The sequence below is a fragment of the Larus michahellis genome, chromosome 2 (genome assembly GCF_964199755.1).
Source record: "Larus michahellis chromosome 2, bLarMic1.1, whole genome shotgun sequence".
Classification (NCBI taxonomy): domain Eukaryota; kingdom Metazoa; phylum Chordata; class Aves; order Charadriiformes; family Laridae; genus Larus; species Larus michahellis.
The window spans coordinates 12,301,778-12,316,896 of NC_133897.1; the positions used below are offsets into that span (position 1 = coordinate 12,301,778).

At 44.2% G+C, this 15,119-nt stretch overlaps 1 protein-coding gene across 9 annotated transcripts in view; it reads right to left on the reverse strand.

Annotated features, from left to right (window-relative positions):
- The window catches only part of DIP2C (disco interacting protein 2 homolog C), a 325,086-nt gene that overhangs the window by 173,913 nt on the left and 136,054 nt on the right, over window positions 1-15,119 (reverse strand). Inside the window, exon 1 of one of the 9 annotated variants that reach the window (XM_074574170.1) lies at window positions 11,721-11,785. The exons of the other annotated variants lie outside the window; for them this stretch is intronic. The gene's annotated coding sequence lies outside the window, so the exon portion shown is untranslated. Of the gene's footprint in view, window positions 1-11,720; window positions 11,786-15,119 lie in introns of those variants that run through there. 9 annotated transcript variants of the gene reach the window in all.

Sequence of the window (15,119 nt, forward strand, 5' to 3'; positions counted from 1 at the left end):
CACTAATCCTTCTTACAAGTGGTTCACTGCAATAAAATGTTAAAACGGGAATACATGACGCAATTTTACGTGGTGAAGAACTGCACACCTGCCAGCAGCTTCTGTGGACAGAGAGGACCGTGGAGTCACAGTGGAGCCCAGGAATTTTGTAGGGGGGGAAATCAACTAGTAGACATCGAAATTAAAAAATAACTTTGTGCGGTGTGCATGTCTTTCCACAACATCTAAAGCTCTAAAATAGCTTCAATGAATGTTCAGAAACTGCAATTTCATTCCCCCCCTCAAGCGCTGCACCGGGAGCAGCTCTGGGTACCCCACGGTGACAACCGGGGTCTCACCAAGGCCCAGGCCAGAGCCTGGCACAAAGGCTTTCCAGCGAGCCAGGCCGTGCTTCGCCGTCTGCTTGTGCATGCAGAATGGTTGTCCTGGTGGGAATTTAAATTAAATAAGAAGTTTAGTGCATTCTGCCTGCAAAGCCTCCAGCGAACAAGTCTCCATCGGCGTTTGCTGGCTGCGGGTGCAGGCCGGGGCAGGAGCTCCGGCACAGAGCCGCCCATGGTGCCAGCTGGCAGCTCCGGCACGGTGGCGGGGACGGGAGGGACGGTGGTGGGACGGGGCTCACTTCCACCAGGCACCGGGGACAAGGCACCCGCGTCTGCTCCTCCAGCACTACCCAGCACCCTCACCTGCCTCGTGCCTCGTACCCAAAATTCCTTCTTTATCCAGCCACAACGCAGCCTCCTGTTCAACCCTCGGATCTGGGGGAGGAGGACTGGCAACACACAGACAAACACAAATAATCCTACCGTCGGGCCAGGGAGGACCAAAGGAGCCCAAGCACCAAGGACTCCATGGCAGGAGATGGCCAGCCCCACTCCTGCTGTCGTTCACCATGCAGCAGCGCCCAAAAGGAGCGGGTATGAATTCACAGTCGTTATCATGGAAATTTCCATGATATTCCCCACAGTAGCTTTTACCACAGGGTAACAATAGGGTCCTATGAGAAATTAAGGCTTATTCGAGCTGGGTGATTTGCCAGCTCGGAACACAATGGACCTCTTTAGCACAGGCGAGGTGTAATTTGCAGCTTTCTGCAACCAGGAAGGATGGTCCTTTCTCCAGAGCCTACATTTATGTGAGGGCATGACAGCTGGGGGATGCAAACAGCCCCAGCAGGAACACAGAGCTCCCTCCATCACACACTAGGGGCAACCTCGAGCCACAGGCTGGAGGGACAACAGCTTCTGCTCGCAAACAATGCTGCCTTCATCGCCCCAAAACTGACGTCTCCCTGTGACCAGCACAGGTTTCTCCCTCCCTGTCACACCAGACAGAGCCCCAGTGTGCCCGTTGTTAGCACGACCTTTCCCAAACAGAAGCCCAGTCAACTTGCAGGGTCTCTGGGTCAGCTGCCTTTGCCGAGGGCATGGGGAGAACACCCGCTCCCAGCCCCACTGCCAGCGCCCCGATGGCACTGGGAGGATTTGGCCAGTGCCGGTCCCTCCTGGCCGTGGCTTTGGGCAGTTGAGCCACGGAATAAAAGCACACACAGGCATGGAGGAGTCACCTACTGAGGCAAGTGAGGACTGCAGCTGCTCCCGCACTATTGTTTAGAGCCCAGTCGAGGAGAAGAGTAGGAAGAACCCTCAACATCTTCCTCTCCAAGATCCTCCTCAGAAAACAATCCCGAACTGTCAGAAATGTCCAATGGAGAATGAGATGATGGAGAATTATGTGGGCATTTATACCAAATAACCCAAAGCCCAGCAATAACCACTTGTGTTAGAAAAGCCCCACCTTCTCCAGGAGCTGAGAGAGGAACTGGGGAATCATCACAGAAATTTCTCTAATAACTTTTCTGCCCTTTGGCTTTTCCCTGTGCTTTTCACTAGCAAGAACACTCCAAGACTGGCATTTGTATACCAAATAAATTTTACCTGCGTATCTTATATTTGTTTTTATTTCTCCTGGGTGGGTTGCCTTTGCTTTTCTCATTTGACAGGTACCAGAGGCAGGCAAAGCTCAGTGACTTAAGGGGCAAGTCCATCAAAGGGGCAAGTCCATCAAAGGGGCAACACAGAAATGACAGGCGATTGCTCTTATTCAGCTCCCACGTACAGCAGACATTAATTCGGCAGAATTAAACTCATGGGAATCCTTATTAACAACACCCAAAACTTCTTTTACATCATTTGGATTGATACTGATGAACTCAAAATTGAGGGGAGGCTAACCAAAGGTTTTCTGACAAGCCTGAACCTGGTTTATTCAAACTGTGCTATGTCCGGATTCTGTACTGAAGTCATACAAAAGCTGCAAATTTGGGAGAGTTTAAATTTGTGTTCATTCAATTCCAGAGCGAAACAGGGTAGGTGAGAATATACGCAGTGGCAATTACTCATTTCCAGACATCCCATAAGGGCCGCTTGCCCCTCCAGCTGTCTCTGCTCAAAAGCCCTCAGCAACTACCATGACAGAAGTCCCAAAACGCAATACAGCCTGCATCAGTCACCGTATCCCTAAAGCAGTACCTCCAACTCGCTTCCAGATGAAAGGTCCTTTCAGCACGGCTCTTGCGCACCAAACAAACTGATAGAAAACAAATTAACTTGCAGGAAACGAATTTAGAGAGAATACAAACCTGGGCATTTGTCAAAGTCGCGTGGCAGTGCCAGTAGTGCCACCGAACAGTGACCCTGACATCCATTAGATGCTCACATCTGCAGTTTAACATGCATGACTTCCACAGAGGTCAATTATTCAAAGGCAAAATGTACGGTGCCTCTGTTCTTTGGTTATTGTTTTGCTCTGGTTTATTGTTAGCAAAGCTTTTTGCTTTGGTTTATTGTTATTGCATTTGCAAATAGCCTACCATCAATCCCATCCCCAAAAGAATCTGTACTTGCCAACTGTACACTGGCAAGAAGAAGATGCATGGAAGAGGACTGCAGTCTTTGGTCCTGTCTCCAACCTGGGTTACCTACCTTTGCAATTTTAAAACTACATTTGTGAAAGCTTGATTGAACTGAACACTATTTTAGAAGTCACAGCTTAAGATTTCTGCTTTTGATTTGACATCCCAGTGCTTTGATTTATTTACTGGGCATTGCAATGAATTCTTTATAACAGTTAATTGCCATACTGCTACTTATTCTTTTTGTGTGTGGTACTTGAACTATTTTAATGACTTCAATGTAATATATATTCAAATAGCCAGCGATAAGCCAAGCACCTGTAAGACTCGTGCCAAACCAAACAACTTTTGGCCTTGAGCCACAAATCTACTTGGTCTCCATAATTTACTGCAGTGTTCATTTAGGTTCAGTATTCTTCCATCAACTTACAATAGGATTGTTTGGGTTTTTTTTTAATTCATTGCTTCAGGTGCAGAGGAGGTTTCATCAAATTCAACAGTGGCTGAAAAGACATGGAATTAACATCTCTTGAATTTCCAAGTGCTAAAAGGTGAAGTAACATTTATACTTAGTTTATCTGCCTGATTTTTCACATTAGCATATCTGTAGTTTTTATCAAGTTTTCTATTGTGCTCATTTTGCAAACATTCTATGCTCGCTTAATAGTTTGTAAACAGAGGTAATTAGTTGACAACAAACATGATGGAGGTTAAGCATGCATGAAATTACTTTCAAGATGGGACCCAAATTAGTTAAGCTTAATTCAGGTCATTGTTAATAAAATTTTAAAACCCCACTACTTTTATGGATCTCTCTGAAATAAACTCTCTTACTTCCCTTTGATCTTCTTTGTTCCCTTCACCCTACTGCTTTACTGGTGACACTCAAAAGCAGAAGTCTGCATCTTTTAGGTAGCAACACTGTAAAATCTATCCACAGCTTTCTATACTGAAAAATAAAATTATGGTGGCTGAGAACATATTGCCCACCCTTCCCCATACTGCAATAAAAAGCTTTTCCTTAGAGTAACAATATAAAAGTAATACAAATCTTTATTTCATCAAGTTGGCAGCTGCATATATGTCTTTAGACTGGTTAAGAAAGCAGATTCTTGGGAAAGTGGTAGCAATATATTTCTTCACTCTATATGACAATACTTCACTACCGCAGGACAATGCCGTTGTATTTGCATATATATCACTTCTCTCAAATTTCTCCCCCTTTTTTCAGACCACTTTTTTGTGTGTATGTTTATTATATTTATGTTGGGTGTTTCATAGCATTGCTCAATTTATGTCTAGGTCTGTACACATGGCAAGCAGTGTATTATTAAGTTATATTAACAGTAACATGAATATTGAATTTATTCTTCCTGCTACCGAGCTCAGCTTTTGCAATTTAACGTTTCTCTTCCCACTAACCACTAAGACATTTGTGCTCCAAATCTTCTGTCCATTTAAAAATAAATGAATGGTGAGAAGTAACAGTGTCGTTATCATATTAAGTCTTCCATTTTATTAGAAAGGAAAAAATAGGCATACCAGGGATGAAAGAACAACACAGGCAATCGCATGCAGCACCCCACAGCTCGAAGTATTGATACAAGAGATGCTTAATGAGAAGAGTCTACAAAATACTTACTCCACTACCCCAATCAATCACTCTCCTCTACGCTTTTTGACCTTTTTGGCCTGTTTAGAAATGTCCCCTTCAAACATAATTCAAAACAATCCTACCGGAGCTTTGGCGATGAGGAACACAAAGTCGAAGCAGATCTTTCCCTCATTATCTCTGTACTACTACCATGTCTTCTCTTTTACCTCACATAGTTCAAACATAAAGAAACCATTCTTAATATTTTTTTAAAGAGGAAATGTCCCCTTAGGAAGGAAGGCAGGCGACCATGTGGGTCAAGGGACTCTTCAGACCCATTTCCCCATACTATTCTAGCACCTACACCCATTTTTGCCCTGTCCTTTCTGCAACAGCACTGGCAGAGGACGGTAGCTATTTTCCCTCACAGAAGAGACAGGGTTTACACAACAGCAGAAATTCCATATAAACACAGTCCTTAAGCTATTAAAAAGTAGATGTTATTACTAAAGGCATTAGGGTGAATATAAGAAAAAAAGGAGAGTATGAGTAATTAAAAGGCTGCCCCTCATTCATGAGGTCTGAAAGCAAGGAAAAGCACCTTCCTCAAGGCTAGAAAACATGTTTTTATGGAACAGATGCATTAATTGTGTAGAGAAGCACCACGTGTTCCTCGCTGAAAGCTGGCAGTGATAACTGAGCGTAGAGCCAGATGCCCCGACAACTCCCCATAGCCAAAGCAAACACTTGCCAGCTGAGGATTTCTGGTAGGGCCTACCCACAGGTTGTACATACAGAGTATGTACACATACACGGGCTGTACATACAGGATATGTACACACACACAGGCTGTATATACAGAGTCTTCTGGCCTATTTCCCCCCCAAAGTCATCCCCGCTTCAAAATACACACAAAGCTCAGTTCAAAACTCTTTGCGTATTTGCAAAAATACAGCTTATTATGCATCAAAGATTATTTCCACCACCTAATTTCCAACCAAATTTGAAAATAAAAAATTAATTTTCATGTAGCTGCACTTTTGACTGGTGCACCAATATTTAAAATTGTAGCCTCTCATGTTTTCAAGTAGCTTTAAAAGCAGCAAACTTACTCAGGAAACTCTTTAAATATAGTATAAGTGTCACTGAAGAAACGTTTATATTTACCCTTGTGCTTCAAAGTCAGACCAAGCAGTGCTTTGCAGCCAGCCACTTTCGTTTCAGTCCAGTTCAGTAAGACTCTGGTGTTATTCGATGTAGTGTAACGTGTACAGCTGGTCAGAGAGCTTTCTGCCAGCTGGGAAAGGCAAAAACAAGCCCCTTTATTTTCAGCTGAAAACAGAAAGCCTAAGAAATGTTTATTTGGAGAAAAAAAAAAAGAACACAACTTTTTTTTTTTTAAATTTATCCAGCTTGACATTCCAGCGGGGAAGTGTCCTGCCCTACGCAAGGGTGTGCGGAGACAAGCCGAGCGGATCCCCAGCCATCACAACACTGCTCCGTGGAAGTGTGAGGTACGCAATGAGAGCCTCAGACACCTCCCAAGCAGAGATCTCCACGTTTAAAACCAGAAAGCCATCAGGCAGCCTTCCCTCCTAAGCCGCGAAGGGAAGGGGAACCCACAAAGGAGTTCAGCAGATTAGCTTTTCCTCCCTCACCCTTCGGCTGATGTGAATATACCCCAACTGGGGCGAGACCCTCTGCAAGGGGAAAGTCCACCCAGCCAAAGACTTCTCCCAGGCAATGGAGGGAAGCTCTGGGAGCGGTGCCGGACCCTGATGGTGCGGGAGGAGAAGGCAGCACGGACGGGAGGCATGGTCCCTGCTGCTCAAGCACACCACCCCAACCTTCCCACCACCTGCCTCACTTTAAAACTTGACAATCAAATTTAAACACGTTTTTCTCCCTCAGCAGACATCACTTTGAAAAGCACAAACCCATTTGCAAGTTTTTTCTATGTTTCTCTTTTCATTGTCACAACGAACAGGACAGAGGGGAGCAAGGGCACATGTGTGGCAGGGGAGGAGGAGCGAACACTTTGCCCTTTCCAAGCGCTCCCTGATTTTGCCTGTCCCTCACTGGGATGTCAAAGCCAATGTTATACATGGTTTCTCTAGGGACTCAGTCCTGCATGCAGCATTTGGCAGTTTGTGAGAGGAAATCAATGAGAGCTCTTGCTCAGCTCGCTGCTCCCCTGTATTCCCACATTTCCCTCTATAGTGTACGTACTTATGCAAAAAGCACCGTCCTTTGTACGATTATTCCCCCCACGAAAGCCATTACCGCACCCGAACAGTGGAAGGTGACAACGATAACTAAAGCTACAGAAATCGCTTTCATAGCTCGGCGGAAGAAATACCGGCAAACTAAGTATTTCAGCTAAGCCCCATTTCATCATCCCTGATGCAGAATGGTGCCTGGGCCCTCCTGATCATAAAACACCAGATGCATTTCGATGTTTTCACGTTGCTGGACTATCAGACATGCGTGTCTGAAACATAAGATACCCTTTCCCATGGTGTGAACTCAGTAGTCATCAGACAGATCTCCGTGCCATGCTGTAGCCGTTAGATAGCGGACTCTGACATGCCAACACCCATCCCTTTTGTTCTTTCCATCGCTATTTCCCGTAGTAGTTGCTTTATCTGCTGGGACAGCTCGGTATTTTTTCCCCAAAGAAACTACTACTGTTTACTCTGCCATTTATCTTTATCCTTTTGAAAACAATTTCTTTCCATTATGCATTTTCTATTGCTATTATTCTCTATTATAGCCATCATATGGTCAATAATAGTATTTTTCTTAGTCTTTTTTGTGGTCCTATCTCATTTAGGTTTTCCACATTCATTTAACCCTTTCTTATTTTTCAGATAGTTCTGGCGTCAGTATTTCTGCATATTCCTTGTAATACATCCTGCGCAAAAGAACACAATTCCAAGCAAAACTTGTTCAAATAGTGCGTTTCTTTCTCGAAGTGCTGATCTAATTGAGAGGAACAAAGCCTATGGAGGAAGACAGCTCGAGCTCCAGCCCTGCTGTGGATGGGACAGCCTGGAAAGCGATGGATGAAACCCAGGAAAAGTCCTCCCCCTCGGGAGCCGGTGGAGGAGAGAGGCTGCCCACAAAACCTTTGGTTGGGCAAGGCAGGCTGGTCTACAGCCTCTTCAATGGGTGGATTCTGTACTCTCAGAAGGGAGGAAGCATATGCTTGCAGAGGGAAGAGAAACCATGCCCCAGAAGCAGCCAGGCCCTGGCCAGTGCTGTGTTTTGCCTGATGGATTTCTTTAATTCAACCCAACCATGTTCTTGTAGGTGTGCACATTTGAAGACAGCCGTCTGCTGATCTGTAATAATTATAGTTCCATTATTTGACCTAGTAAAATGTAAGCTTCCCTGATGTGCATAAAAAAAGTCCAGCAAAAATGAATAACCCAGCAATATCTAATGACCCCAAGAAGATGAGGAAAAAGAAGTTATCAGCTGGAGGGTGAAAGCACTAAGCAGTGAAAGCATTAAGCAGTGAAAACAAATGATAAACTTACTTCAGTGCTGTGGACACACAGACAAAAGCCAGATGTTGGTACAATAAACACCACAATCACAGGAATTAAGAGCAGAAACATTTGGATTTCAACCAAAATGCCAATGTTTCACCTCACCACGCAGGTGTTCAACCTTCCAGGCTTCACCTTGCATTCATTTTGTCTTTGAAAGGGCAGAAATGCTAAGGCTGGAAAGCTTTTCTGCATTGCCAGCTTCAAAACATACTTGTTCAACAGTCCCGTTATGCAAAACTTTGGAAAACTCATTTCCTTGCCAGCAGATCGCCAGCAGCTAGCTGAAGGGATTTAAGCTCTCCACTGCCAGATATGTGACAACAGAATCATAGAATGGTTTGGGTTGGAAGGGACCTTAAAGATCATCTAGTTCCAACCCCCCGCCATGGGCAGGGACACCTCCCACTAGACCAGGCTGCTCAAAGCCCCATCCAGCCTGGCCTTAAAAACTTCCAGGGATGGGGCATCCACAATATCCCTGGGCAAACGGTTCCAGTGACTCACCACCCCCATAGTGAAAAATTTCTTCCTGATATCTAATCTAAATCTACCTTCTCCCAGTTTGAAGCCGTTATCCCTTGTCCTATCACTACATGCCCTTGTAAAAAGTCCCCCTCCAGATTTCTTAGAGGCACCCTTTAGAACTGGTACGCTCAGGGACTGCTCCTGGCCACCACTGTACTGGGCCCCACTCATAACATCTCCAATTGCAGCACAGCTACAAAAATTGATGCATTTTGACTTTCTCTGGGTTTATTTCAGAGTAACAAACTCTCAAACTCAGTATCAATTTGTTAGCAAAACCATACACAGTCCATCATGAAGAAAAATCACTTATTTTACTTTTAAGACTGCGAATCAATGTATTTCATGCACATCCAAAGGCTTCATTCCCACCTCAGAGAGATTTTAGGTTTTCTTGAGTAGTGTAAATGCCTGGCGAGATGTGCACTGGAAGGGAGAAGGGCAGAGCCCCACTGCTGGAGGCAGAGGCAGGAGGTACCTTGGGCAGTGGGACCGCAGCTCCCCGAGCTGGTGGTGGCTTCACGCCCAGGGCCTCCCCGATACCGACGTGGGCAGACGGGATTTTACGGATTTCCCTTTCACAATAACTCTTAACTTCCCCTCTGGTTCACTTCAGAAACGAAGGTGTGGGTTTGTTTTTTTTTTATTTGGTCCCGAGATCGGATTCATGATACTTAATTTTAGCCATATATATGCTTGTCATCTGTTCTGCAGTAATGACTGATGCTTCCTCTAGAATCAGCAATAAGAGACAGGCACTTTCAGCTGGTGATTCACTGGATCCTAAAATAGGTTTATAAAACAGGAATCTCCAGGGATGACTCAATCCACATCCACTGACTAGGACTGAATTTAGCAGCTAAAGTTAAATGAAACAAATCCCATTCGAACTCACCAATCGCAGCACAAGAATATTTGCCAACCACAGAAGAAGAGATAAAGCCAAGGAAAGGAGGTATAGTGAAAAAGCCTCGTTTTTGAGCATGTTTTATCTTCTAATACTTAGGATTTTTTGATTCATGCAGCCGCACTCCATGTAGAACAACCACCTAATTTCTTTTTATTCCGATAAACTGTCTACACATCTAGTTTTCTCTCTCAAAAAGCAACCAATTCCTAAAGAAGATGTCATATTGATTGCTACTTTTTCTTTCCAAACCTAGTTTGATCTGGCAAGTGTGTGCTGTCCTCCTGACCTTGGAAGAAACTATACTGGCAGCAGATCCTCCCTTCTTCGGGAAACCTTAAAAAAACCCCCACGTGTGCTCACTCAGCCTAATGTCTCCCAATGCAGAAATGTAAACATGACTGTTTAAGTCCGCTAGTCAAACTTCTGATAACTTACAGTGGCAGAATACATACATCTCTAAAGAAATTACAAAAATACTAAAATGTATTACTAAAAGTAGACTATATTCAACTACAGATCTCCAACTCAGCAATGACTCTCTTCATTCTATGTACCAGGGTAGAATATTTCATTAAGAAGGTTTATTACACACAATTAACACTCATTTCCTCTTGAAAACCTAACTCTTTAATCATACAGTTTATGTAAAAGGCCATCAGAAAGATAAGAAAAAATAAGTAACACAATCAGATCACCATAATGTAGCATCTATTTTAAATCTCTGGGGATAAGGAACTACAAACGAAGCTATCAAACTTGTATGAATGTATAACTTCTACGCAACTAAAATAAATATAGTGAAGAATCTAACAGACTATGGAATTTCTGGGGGTTTCTTCTCAACAGATGTCCATGCAAAAGTCAGGCATACAAGAAAAGCTGCACAAAACTCTCCATTTTTCATTATTCACATAACTTCAGGTCAGATAAATATCTTTTTTGTGCATTTTCTTTTTTTTTTTTTTAGAATAAAACCAGCTTCGTATATAACAAACTCAGTGTAGTTTCTGAAATGTAAGAAGGCTGAAGGATTAATGGATTAAGCAAAACAAAAGAAAGCATTAAGTATCATCAAAAAAGAGGAAACAGTCAACAACAATATTGTGAAGTGAGAGATTGTTCCACCCGATACTGGCAATGGTAAACATCCACCATCAATAAAGGAACTCCTGGGACCTACTAACACTGCACTGATGGAAAATTAATGGGCCATGCACAGACCTCTCGGCTGCAAAGGCTGAGCATCGCAGCAAAGGATCTTCATTCCACAAACAAGACACATCATGCAAACTCAAAGGTCTCATTGTACGATCTCTGGCAGACAAGACCTCCACGGATCTTTTTTTTTTTTAATATGCATAAAATGTTTTACAGAATACACTGTAGGCATATTTCTTCAAAATGCCACAAAACAAACCGCTTGAAAACGTGCTGAAAATTTGCCATCTCCAAAAAGAAAGCCAGATATCCATAACAAAAGAAAAACAACCTGTGATAAAAAGATGACACAGCAGTAAAATATGTATATAAACTGAAGGCAGTTACACACTCTGAGGAAAGGCTGCATCCTGCAGCAGGGAAGCATCCATCCTCCTGAGCCCCCCAGCAGCACCCCCAGCCAGAGCTGCCTGGCTGGGGACCCAGTTAAGCGTGCCCAGCAGCATTCTTCGAATGCAACAAGATGTGGCCAGATGGCTCGAAGGCATGTCTAGGACCCAGCAGTTTCGCTGGAACCGGAAAATCACCTCTTCTGAGTAGTACATAGCGATCTCAACTGAGGCAGAGAGAAGCGGTGCTGCTGGAGTAGAAAAAAAGCACTTCCCACCCATTATTACCCTGTAATGCCGTGTATTTTTTCCCCGCTTTGGAAAGTACTCCCTATTCAGGGAAGTAACATGGCAGCTGTTATTAAAATTTGACCGCTGTGATATTAAGATAATAGTTTTTGACATAGCCATACTAAATGTCATTCCTCATTCTTCCATGTCACTACCAGTAAATCAATACCAGAAACTAATTTATTGCTGGCAGAAAAGTCCTCCTGCCTTTTGACTGACATAAATTAACGAGCTAAATAACATGAAATTATCTGAAGTCAACTGCTATTTGCATTAGTCCTACAGAGGTCACGAAGCAGACGGTATGCACACCTGGCAAAGTCCCATACCAACGGCAAAGTTTAGTTTACATGTAAAACATAAAACAGTCTATTTTTATTACCAGGAGTTTCACATTCCTTCTCTGCTTCAACAGGCTGGTCCTGCTGTGCCTTCGCCAGGGCTACAGTTCCACCACTGCAGTCAACAGAGTGATGTGTGACATACGAATCGTACCGGAAAAAAAAGACATAAAATGCACAGCTAAGGGCTGAGCCCTGGGGGCGGGGTGGGGGGGGAATCATAACGTTGGAAGGGATTGGCAGTATTCTGCTGAATTAGAGCTGCAGCTCACGCTTGCAGCTTGGCCATCCATAAATAGCAGAGCAGCCGTGCCAGGCAGCCACCGGAGGCCTTCTCAGACAGCGACCGCACACTGTCCAGGCTGCATAAATTAAAACCCTTTTGCCATTTCCAACTCGCCAGAGCTCCTTCTCCCCTCCCGCAGCTTTGCTGACCGCCACCAAGGGCTCTCCATCCATCTGGCATGGTCTACAGCTGAGGATGCTTATCCTATGTCAAGTACAATCCTTCCCAGTGGGAGAACAAAAACCGTAACCCTCCCCAAAGAGCCTTAAATATCCATTTTTATATAAAAATAGAGAAGATGTTTTGTAGCAGGTGACTAGCTGATTTGTTTGGAGGAATGTATGACAATCTTGAAGCTACGAAAGGAGCCTTCACGCCCACCTCCTGTCCCTAATTAAGGGAGAAATAAGTCCTCCTGTCACATACGCCCCATTCACACAAAGAACTCCCGTATGACGTAAAAGACAGCACGCTTAGATGAAAGGGAAATTCAGAAGGCAGTACAGCCCTGTTTTCTTACCGGCACCATCAAAAAGGAAGGAAGAAAGAAAGAATGTCAAAGAGCAATGGTATTTAGAGGCGGAGATCACCAAAAGTATTCTTGCTTCACAAAAGACTTGTGGGTCTAAGGAACTTCTTGGTTCCTTGCAAGTGTTTTGGTCTGGTACAAGCTGTTACGTTACCCCACACGACATCTCCCAACCTTGATTTTTTCTATGTAAGTTAAAAACAACTGACAGAAAATCCAACAAATAGTTTGGGTTTTTTTAAATACTAAACCTCAAACTGAAGGATTTTAGCATATTCATGCACATTAAGAGAGAGTGTTGCAAACAGAACTGAAACCATTCATGCTTCAATGTTAACATACAAGCAATTCTGTCTAAAATAAAAGAAGCTACCACCTTGATTTAGCAAGCACTTGTCTCTGCCTTACTAAATTACAGAGATGTCTACATGGAAACACTTTTGTATGCTGAAGAGTAACTTGTAATAGCTAACTAAGCCAGCTGACCAAACCTCAATGTCCTTGGTGATTACATAGCCTTTGTTGAAGTACATCATAATCACAATCGTGCATTTTGGCAAAACACTACAGAAGGCAATGGAGAGAGGAGATTTGTGTCTTCACAGATTCACAGAACTACAGTTGGAAGGGACCGTAAAGACCATCTAGTTCCAACCCCGCTGCCACGGGCAGGGACACCTCCCACTAGACCAGGCTGCTCAAAGCCCCATCCAGCCTGGCCTTGGACACCTCCAGGGATGGGGCAGCCACAGCTTCTCCACAGGGCAACCTGTGCCAGTGTCTCACCACCCTCACAGTAAAGAACTTCTTCCTAATATCTAATCTAAATCTCCCCTCTTTCAGTTTAAAACCATTACCCCTCGCCCTATCACTACATTCCCTGACAAAGAGTCCCTCCCCATCTCTCCTGTAGGTCCCCTTCAGGTACTGGAAGGCTGCTATAAGGTGTCCTCAGAGCCTTCTCTTCTTCAGGCTGAACAACCCCAACTCTCTCAGCCTGTCCTCATAGCAGAGGTGCTCCAGCCCTCTGATCATCTTTGTGGCCCTCCGCTGGACCCATTCCAACAGGTCCATGTCCTTCTTATGTTGGAGGCTCCAGAGCTGGACACAGTACTCCAAGTGGGGTCTCACCAGAGCGGAGTAGTGGGGCAGAATCACCTCCCTTGACCTGCTGGCCACACTGCTTTTGATGCAGCCCAGAATGTGGTTGGCTTTCTGGGCTGTGAGCACACATTGCCAGGTCACATTGAGCTTCTCATCAACCAATACCCCCAAGTCCTCCTCTGGGCTGCTCTCAATCCATTCTCCACACAGCCTATATTTGTGCTTGGGATTGCCCCAACCTGATTAATCTGTTTTCTCACTTTGCTGATGCTTAATTTCCATGCACTTTGCTGTCACCCTTGCAAAAGCTCCCTCTCCTCAGCAACTGCTGCTGCTTGTATAGAGTCTTCCAGTTTCCTTCACAAGGTTGCATGCCAGGACTTGGTTTTTCTCCTTTAAATAACTCACTTTTCATTTGTTTCTGTGAAAGAGAACTGGGAGGTTGAAGGGTTTCTTCTCCACTGGAAGCTCAAGGAAACACAGGCAGATAAATTGAGTGACTCACCATGAGGGTTATGTCTGCAGCAAAATGGGTGGAAGATACTACACAGTGCACGCAAACCCACAAAAATTATGCAGTCCTCCAGCAGCTTTATATGAGCAGGAGAAAAAGCACAAAAGAGAAGAGGAAAATGAAGAAAAGCATGATTCTGTGCCAGGAAAGGCAGAAGCAGGGGAGAGGAGTCCCAAAAATGACACCCAGCAGCACGCAATGGCAGAACAGAAGCTGAGGGAGAAGGTGGCAGCCGGTGGTGGGGTGCAGCCCGGGGTGAACTAGAAGAAGGATTAAAAAAATAATGATCTCTTGTGAGTTGAAGTTGGAAAGCATGGAAGGCCCCAGGAAAGAAGGCGTCAGCTCTCATCCCTGGGACCTAGAGGTCCCAGGTCTCTAAAACCCTTCCCAGACAACACTCTATCCAGAAGTCATGTTTTTTCTTTGGAGCAAATTAAAAATTGAGATGAAGCACTGCTGCCTGCAAGCTCTGAGCATAGGAAACATGGGGCTTTTTCCCCGTCAAAAGACATCCTACAGATATTTAATGGGGTCTCCAAGCGTAAGCAAAACTCGAAAAAGTTCTAGTTAATTTTAGCTCAGAAGACTCCACTTCCACCCCAAAGCAATCACAGGCTCCCCTACAGCCTTTCCCCTTCTTGTATTCACCTTTTTTTCCCAGCTCCTTCTGCACAAAAGTAGCCTTAATCCCCCACGCTTCCTGAATGCCCCATTAAATACAAGTTATTCTACAACCTTTACACATCACGGAGCTTAAAATGTCATTAAACTCAAGAGCAAGCAAGTAGGTCTCTCAGACTTACAGTTTTCAGTAGCAATGTTGAGTAGGTAGCGCTGAGCAGGGCTGCGTATTAATAAATTTGTTCAGCGAGTGTTCAGTTTAAGATCTAAGTACCAGATGCATCATTCATTACCCCAAATGAAATTACTTACAGAACTTAAAAATATGTGCAAGACTTCTGCAACCGACAGCAGAATATAGCCCGTCATTCACTCTTCATGCTAAA